Source organism: Talpa occidentalis, unplaced genomic scaffold, assembly GCF_014898055.3.
Source record: "Talpa occidentalis isolate TD23 unplaced genomic scaffold, MPIMG_talOcc4v2.1, whole genome shotgun sequence".
In the NCBI taxonomy this organism is placed as follows: domain Eukaryota; kingdom Metazoa; phylum Chordata; class Mammalia; order Eulipotyphla; family Talpidae; genus Talpa; species Talpa occidentalis.
In genome coordinates this window covers 17,882,372-17,891,204 of record NW_026555331.1, presented here as the reverse complement: position 1 = coordinate 17,891,204, position 8,833 = coordinate 17,882,372, and the positions used below count along the sequence as shown (strand labels likewise).

At 38.7% G+C, this 8,833-nt stretch overlaps 1 long non-coding RNA gene across 1 annotated transcript; it reads right to left on the bottom strand.

The window, feature by feature from the left end:
- Positions 1-317: 317 nt before the first annotated feature.
- On the bottom strand, positions 318-3,367 carry LOC119257407 (uncharacterized). Its single transcript, XR_005128088.2, has 3 exons — positions 3,198-3,367; positions 2,128-2,238; positions 318-695 (listed from the first exon to the last, which is right to left on the bottom strand). It is a non-coding gene; the product is annotated as an uncharacterized LOC119257407 (long non-coding RNA).
- Positions 3,368-8,833: the final 5,466 nt, after the last annotated feature.

The window sequence follows — 8,833 nt, the reverse complement described above, 5'->3', positions numbered from 1 at the left end:
TGCACTACAACAAGGATGAACCTCAACAAGCTAAATGAAGGACTTCAGAATCAAAAGCTTACACATTGTGTAATTCTCTATTTATGAAATGTCCACAAGAGGCAAATGTAGAGGCATAAAGCAGACCAGTAGCTACCGGAGACTAGGAACAGAAATTGACTGTAAACAGAACAAGAACAGAAGTGTGGGGAGAAGCCCTGGAGGGTCATGGGGTGAGAAACTTGTTGGGTTGATAAATCCAGTTTTAAAACTGGATTGTGGTGATGTTTGCACATCTGTATAAATTTACTGAAAAATCATTTATTTGTAGTCTCATGATGGGTGAAATTTATGTATTTTGTTCCTCAGTAATGCTATTGAGCATTAGAGAATGGAGGCTGGGAGGTATAGATGAAACCAATTTGGCAATATATTGATAACTCTTCAGGCTGGATGATGATGAGCAGTGATGGAGAATCCCTACCAATGGTGCACAAGTGGTTCCTTTTCTCCACACCTTGCCAGCTGGTATTGCACATGACACTGGGGTTACTCCCACATCCACATGCTCTTCTCAGTCCTGGTAGTAAGTGCTCTGGTATCCTTTTAGATATTTTATCTTAATGTCTTCATCTATTTAGGCTTTCAGAGTGGCCAGGAAAGGAGTTCATCTTGCATCCACTTATCTAAGTTGTGTTAATTTATCTCTGGAATGGCTGCAAAAAATATATTATCTGATTTAAATATGTGTGTGTGAGTGAGAGTGTGTATGTGTGTGTGTGAGTAAAATACAGAGAATAATACGAAAGGCGCTCTTTTCAAATTTGTCCTCAGCATGCAAGCCTCACTGCATTCACTTAATCATTCATAAAACAAATATTTATTGAGCCCCTTCAAGTAACTCCAGGAACTCTTTGCAGTACTGGAAATCCAACACTGAACAAAACCAACAAAGACTGCTTCGTGCAGCTTAGACTCTAGGGCTTATACTTTCGTACTTTCATGTGCACAAGAATCACATGAAGATGTTGTTAAAATGCAGATAATGATGCTCTCAGGTTTGGATGCTGCTTGAGATATGCATTTCTAACAAGTTCCTTTGCCATGCAGTGCTGCTGGTATACAACACATTGAGTTTCAAAGTTCTAGGTTGGAGGGGACAATTTTGGAAAACTCAGAAATTAATCATTCACAATGTTCCATACTGAATTATTTGCAGCAATTCTCCTATGTCCTGTGGCAGGGTCATTGACATGTTCTGCCCTGAGGGACCCCATATTTATCACTTGGCCCTTGAGTCAATATTTTCTCTCTGACCATGGACACCCCTGGTCCAGCAGCAAACACAGATCACACCCTCTTATACTGGCACTGTAGGGTCTTACCCAGTGGCTTCTCTGAGTCTCTCACAGGTCAGGACTTGTGTGTCAGAATTCCCTTAAGGATCAATGCTATTTTTGCACTTCATAGGCCCATCTGGCAGGTCTCAAGGTGTATGTAGATCTTGGAGCTGACCTTGATCTTTTTCTGGCCTTATAGTTTAACTCTTTCCTGCTCACCACTTCTAGGTTATAGTGTTAATGAGAGCTATGGGAAAAAATAAACCATCCTTGTGATCTGCTTATGTTTTATATGCCTTGTTTCCCCTGCGTGGGAAGCAATCTCTTTTGTGTTTGTGTGACTGTTGTACAAAGTGACTTAATTCTATGCAGGTCTTGTGCTGTTGTTCAAGACAGCAGACACTTCTATGCAGCCAACTTGCTGAGGCATTTTACCTGTCACCACAGGGAAGCAGGAAGGTGGTGCCAGCTTATAAGAATTCTGCTTCTAAAAATCCATTCTAAGGTAGTCATTTGCAAAAGGAAGTGCATTCAACATTGTTCTAATAGTCAATACTTAGGGGAAAAAAATGCCTAAGTATCTGTATTAGTTTCCTGTTGCTGCTGTAACAACTTGCTTCATTTTCAGTGACCTTATTTTTTAAAATTGTATTATTTATATTGAGGTAACACTGTTTTACAACACTATATATCATTTAGGGATATAGGTTCACCCCTCTTCAGAGGTACATCACCACACCTACCACCAAAGCACCCATAGTCCTCTACCACTGCCCATTAGGTCCCCTCTACCCTTTGCATTTTTTACCTTTGTTGACTGCCCATCTTCTTTGGCTTGTGGTGCTCTTCCTTCATCTTCAAAGCACATCCTATCCATCTCTGCTCTGTTATCATATTGCCTCCTCCATTTTGACTACTTCTGCATAATTTAAATAGGATTTTTGTGAATACATCAGCTCATGTAGATAATCCTGGATAATATCTCCATTCTAAAATCTTAAAATTAATATTCTTAGCTCAATCACATCTGCAGTGTCACCATGTAAAGTGATATGCACATGTTCTAGGTATTAGGATGTGGACATATTTGGGGGAACATTATTTCGTTTACCAGAATGTCAAACCAGTGCAAATGGTTAATTGTGTTATATTTAGTCAGTGAAATATTATGCATTTATTAAATCTACTGAATAACATTTAATGAAAACACAAAGCTATCATAATGCATGAAGATTTGTTCACTAAGTCTAACACGACCTATCGTCTAGGTCCTATTTTGAGCACCAGAGAAAAGACCAGAGTGAAGGGTTAGCCCTCTGGCATCTTTTGTCCCAGGCAAGAGATAGACAATAAACATTTTAACAAATTAATAGGAAGGGTAATGAAGGTAGTGCTACGTGCTATGAAGTAAATGAACGGGTAGAATGAGGGTGACCTCACATAGGGAACCCAGGGAGGGAATTTCCACTGACAGAAAATGAAGAGCTGACCATGTGAGAACCAGAGTGCAGAAACTTCCATGAAAAAGGGAAAGCAATGGCAATGACTTTTCTTGAGTTGGATAGGAAATTTGCATTTTAGAACTAAGACCAACATTGGGCACAGTGAGCAAAGAGAGAGGGGACAGTTAAGCCCTGGGAGCTCACTCTATCACCCCATCCTTTTCTTACAGAGACACCCACAGTGGAGTGTGGAATACCAACATGTATAATTACAATATTGATTTCCTGGTGTCTGCTATAACCGTAGTAGTTTGGGGATTGTGATACAGTCTATGCTAATAAAGATGTATGATGAAATTAGTGTCGGAGCCTTCTCCAGGACTCTTGCAAAGGAGAAAGAATCTGTAGTTTATCTCCTTGAATTTTTGACTTATACCTTGAATTCCTCTCTTCTCTTTTTCTCTAGACCATGGGAAAGGTCTTGGAGATGGAGCACTGCCTTGCAACCATGAGATTGAGAGCTTGAGGTTAAGGATTCTGGAGCGGAAAGATAAAAAGGTATGTAGGACCTTGATGGTATCAGGCACTTGTGACATTCATTCTGGAATACCGCCTTCAAATTCTTCTTTGGTTTGTCTACCTCCATCCAGGGTTCTATGATGTGAATTGGAATCCAGTCCCTAAGTGATATGTAGAAATTTGTTCTGTCTCATGTGTAGTTGTATATCATTGAGGGATTGAAGGAGGAGAGTGATATGGTCTAATTTACGTTTATAACAGGTTGACCCTCTCTACTATATAGAGACTAGACTGTTAGTCATAGAGGGGACATTGAGTAGATGATCATTTCAGCCGTTCGTGAGCTCTCTTAGACTAAGGTCATAGCAGAGAAAATGGAGACTGCTGGACAGAATATGAATGCATTTTACAAAGTTAAAAAAAGAAAACTGAACTATATATACAGTGAGACAATAGCAGCCAATACTTACTGAGTATCTGATATGGGCTGGGGGATTGGAAGACATTGCATATACTAATGCATGTAATCTGAACACTAGTCAAGTGAAGCAGACATCTTCTTATCTGCATTTTATGATAAGAAAATTAAGGGGTCAAAAGGGTAAGCCTTTTTCTAGTAAGTGATGGGGGATGCGACCCCCTGTTTGCATGTTTGTGTGTTGGGGGGGTGTAGGAATGGAGATAGGGAAATATAGATGGGAACATCTTAGCAAAAAGACTAGAAGAAATTATATCAAGTATTTTAGAAGTTTATCTCTGAGCAATAGGATTACAAGTAGTTTTTCTTCATTATACTTTTCTCATTTTACAGTATTTCTACAGTAAGCATGTGTTACTTTAATATGCAAAGAATAATTAAAATGTGAAAGATCTTATGGTTTAGCATTGTGATGTTTAGCAGTAGATTTATTGTTATATTAGCTATTTGTAAGCAAAGAAAGAGACATATTATAGTTATAATTATAATGGCCAAGATGGTAATCATACTAAATGAAGTGATAGAATGGATTAAATTCCTAGACCTCTAGGGCATAATTATGGCTTCCTCATCCTAGCCAGGTCATCTGTCCATTAACTGATAATCTTTTCTAAGAGGAGTCCTGTCAAACAACCAAACTTTTCAGCTTTTCCTAACTCTCCCATTGTAGACAAGGCAGTTTGGGCACACAGGCTGCCTGTTTGTTCAAATGTGTCTTCAGTGTCTGAGCTCTGTATGCCAAGTTGTCTTTCTTTGAAGAATTTCCCTTGTCTGACATGACATCATTTCATTGATTTATGTTGGAGAACCCTCCAGGAAATACTCTACCTGTGTTATATATGTGTGCGTGTGGATATAAATTGTAGAACAACAAATCATTAGAAGGTGCTTTCACTTATCAAATTCCTATGCCTTGGAGCTGTTCAAAGGTAAACCACATGACGTACTCTTGTGCCTCTTTTGCCAGGGTCAGAAAATGAGGAGAGGGTGGTCAAAATTAAATTGGCAGGTCAGGGACCCCACAACAACTTTTTACATTTCCAATCCTGAAAGTGTCAGGAACCCTTTTTAAAAAAATCTAGATTTGAACCTGTCTGCAGGCAATGAGCATTTATTTCATTTCTTAGAATAGCCATCTCTCTATCTTTCAACTTCATGTCTGTTTACTCAGTTCTATGAAGAACTTGAGATTATGGGAGTATGTACCCCTTATATTTGCGTGGAAATTTTAAAGGACATAAAATCCACGACATATTAAAAGCTGAGGACAAAATTGTAAATAAACCACACTTTAGTCTTCACAAAGAGCTCTTTGTGTCATATTTTCTGCCATCTCTTCGATTTGACCAACTCATAAGTGATAGTAGCCACCAGATTATGTAAAAAATTTCATGTAAAATCAGTAGGGAAGAAAATGATGATAGAGAAATAGTGTTTGTTACACAATCACCAAGCATGTAAAAGATGAGACTAGATAGGCTTTAAGAGAAGAATTGACTGAGAACTAGTGAGAGGTATTTTGTGTTGTTTTTTGTTTTACTCTACAATAGATATTGGAACTTAGTTTAAGCTACATGACAATACCAGTGTTTGGGTAAAACAAAGAGAGCAGATTTCAATTGAGCAAGGCACTTCTTCCTAAATGAACTAATTCTGATAAATCACCAGGACATGAGGCTGCTAGATTCCAGACAATGAATTTATACAAAAGGAAACAAAGTCCCATAGACATTTTTATTGTAGATGTTCTCACGATGTCAGTGCCAAGCTGTAAAACAAGCAAAGAACTGGGCATAATTACAGCTCTTCTCAACAGAGCAAGGAGAATAGGTTTGAGAAAAGCCCATTGTAACTCATTGCTGTGAGGGTCTCCCTACAGGATCATAAATCAAGTTGAAGGGCAGGGACTATAGCCATGCTGTGCAAAGCCTTGAGTGTGATTCGTGGACCTTAAGTTGGGTTATCTCATGTAGACAAGGGAGGGATGAGCTGAAACCTGTGGTTTGGGATTTGATCTTAACACTCGCATGGTACAGGGTTGCCTTAGCCAAGATCACAGCTCCTCTGAGCTTGTTTTCTCATTCATAAAATATAGTGCTGTGTCTATGGGCCTTTCCAACCCAAGCATTCTGATTCTCATTCTTCTGCAAACTTACTTTGTATTCTTTACCCCAGCTCCAGAGCAGTATTGTAAAATTTGCTGACAGCTGAAAAGGGAAATTCAAAATTTCGGAAAAGAGACTCACAACCTGCCAATCCAGGTGTGGTGGATTATAGTAGTCCCTGTTCTTCCACAGCTGGTGTGTCCCAAGTCCCTCCAGATGGCTGCCTGAAACCGCAGATAGCACCGAACCCTGTATCTGTAGACCATGCTTTTGCTCTGCATACATACCTATGAGGAGGTTTAGTTTATAAATGAGAAACAGAAAGAGATTGATAGCAATAGCTAATAATAAAATAGAGTAATTTTAATTATACTGTAATAACATTTGTATAAAAGTGATTTCTTTCAAAATATCCAACTGTATGGAGTGGTTGAGACTGCATTGACCATGGGTAACTGAAATTGCAGGAAGTGACTGCACATAAGTGGGAGCAAACTACTGTATATTACTTTTTATCAAATATTTCACTTCCTTCCATGAAGAACCTCTTCGTCCTGTTGAACTCAGGAGTTGCGTGGACTTGCTTTACTTAAGGGAATATGGATGAAGTAATACACATCATTTCCAAAATGAATCTTTCAGATTTCCATATCTCTTCTCTCTGTTGTGATGACCACTAGATATATCTGAATTAGAGGATGTTGCATCAGCCTGAGTCTGGAAGGGGACCAACATTTGAAGCAGTTAGTGATCATGAATTGTATACAGTAGTAAACCTTTGGTTTAAGCCATTGCAATTTGGAGGTTCATTTGTTAGCACAGCAAAACTTCTCCTGATTCTAGAATCACAGAATTCCACGTGAGAGTTAGTTCTTGTGACTCAGATATTTCTCCCCCTTAATTCTAATCTAAATCTCTCCTTCTTTTGAATAGGGCTTTCTCTCTGGCCTGAGAAAGTCTGTGCTCCCTCCCTGTGGAAGCTCAGTGGGTAGTGGCAGGTTCCATCACAATGTCTGTACTGAGTTGTGTCATGGAGAAGAGAATGGATAATCCCAAATGGAGGGGCAGGATTTAAACTTCTATACATGTTAAACAAAAGCAATAAATTTAGATAATTTGAGGGATATGTGTCAGATCTGGTTTCATTCAGAAAGAACTGAATCATGAATTAATTGTGTCTCCATGGTTAACTAAACCTACAAATCTCAGTTTTCTCCTCTGTAAATTGAGAGAGCCATGGTACACAGCCTCCAAAGTCCCTTTTGCATTTAAAACATACACTGTACAAAGAGTGAGAATGATGGAAAATACATATAAAAAATAAAACTCTTGATTCAATGGGTATCACAATACCATCAGAAACAATCCCAGGGGCATTAATAAAAACTCATATACTGTTCACTCTCAAATGCCTTTGATCCCACAGAAATTCAGTGGTGGGATGGGGATGGGCAGGGAACTGGGGCTGGGGAGGAGTGACATCAAAAGAAAAGGTTGTAGGGACTAAAAGAAAAACTGAATAAAAATGGGTCTTCCCAATATTCTCCTGACTCAGAAACTTTTATTTGGATCTTATAGAACTATTCCTTTGTGCTCAGGCTGAACTTCCCCTTCTTGGATTTTAATAATAAAGAAACTGGCACATTAATTTTTTAAAACAGGAAATGATAGGGCACAGACTCCATAAACAGCCGAAATGTTAATCACACAAAGGCTCCCAAAGCAATTTCGTTCTGGACTCCTCATGGTTATGCATTATAATAGGAATTTTCATCAGAGCCTGGCCCTGGGACAGGCTGCTGGGTAAATGGCATCTACGCCAGTCTGAATCCCTGTGCTGGCTTTTAAAGGGGTAAACAGGGCAGAATGTTCCAGAAAAGCCATTGGCATAAGGGATGAAGCAAAGGAGGGGTGTGTTAATCCATTTTGAGGTACTGCTGGTTTCTGTGCATATATTATCTCATTGATTTCAACAACAGTCCACGATGGGATGTGATTATCATGCTTACTTCACAGTGATGCCTAATATTAGAGATATTAGGCACCACAAACGGGTTGCCTCTGGGGAGGAGCAGAGCATATTTGTTCCAGGGTCTGATCAAAAAAGTAGGTTGAAACTGTATATTTAATGAAGAATAAACAGCAGCTAAAAATAGAGGAAACCTACTGCATCATCTCTAATATAATTAGCAGAAACAAATGTCTGACCATTATTTTGTGAAGCTGTAGACAGAATTAGACATTTTATAATACCAGTAGATATCTTAAGTGTATCTTAGGTACATTATGTAGAGGGTGTTACTTAATGGAGAAATGAAAGCCACTTTTAATAGAGTGGTGCTTGAAAACTGCTGGATCAGACAGAAGTAACTTCTTAATTTCAGGGACAATTTAAGATCTTTACAAGTCTTTATTCTCTAACTTTTGGTGACCCACATTATATCAAATATATTTTATCTTTTTTTTCTTTTTTTTAAAGATTTATTTATTTATGCATACAAGAACTGAAGTACAAGCCAGAGATGTGGGGGGTGAGAGGATTCACCAGAGACAGAGTGGGGAACAGAACAGATGCATTGACTGAAATACACTGCTGAGGGGAGCAGCAGGCGAGACAGGAGAGGTCTGCTTCGCCATGTGGGTTTCTCCCTAGCTAGTTGGGGATCGAACTCGTACCGCAGAGGCTGTGGATTGCTTCATAGTGCAGTGCTTAACCTCTTGCGCTACCAGGGAGGCCCCTCAAATATATTTTAATAAGGAAATTGGTATATTTTAACTTTTCATGTAACTGTCAAGATTTAATTGTTATCAGTTAACAAAATGATGCACTTAATGGATATAACAGTAGCATTTATTATTAATTCCTGTCTTTTATTTAGAATCAGTACATTTTTGCTTCATTATTTTTGTGGGTTTTGAAATTTTATAGGACTTAGCATTGTGCTTTTTTTGATGCCTAGTGGAAGAAAT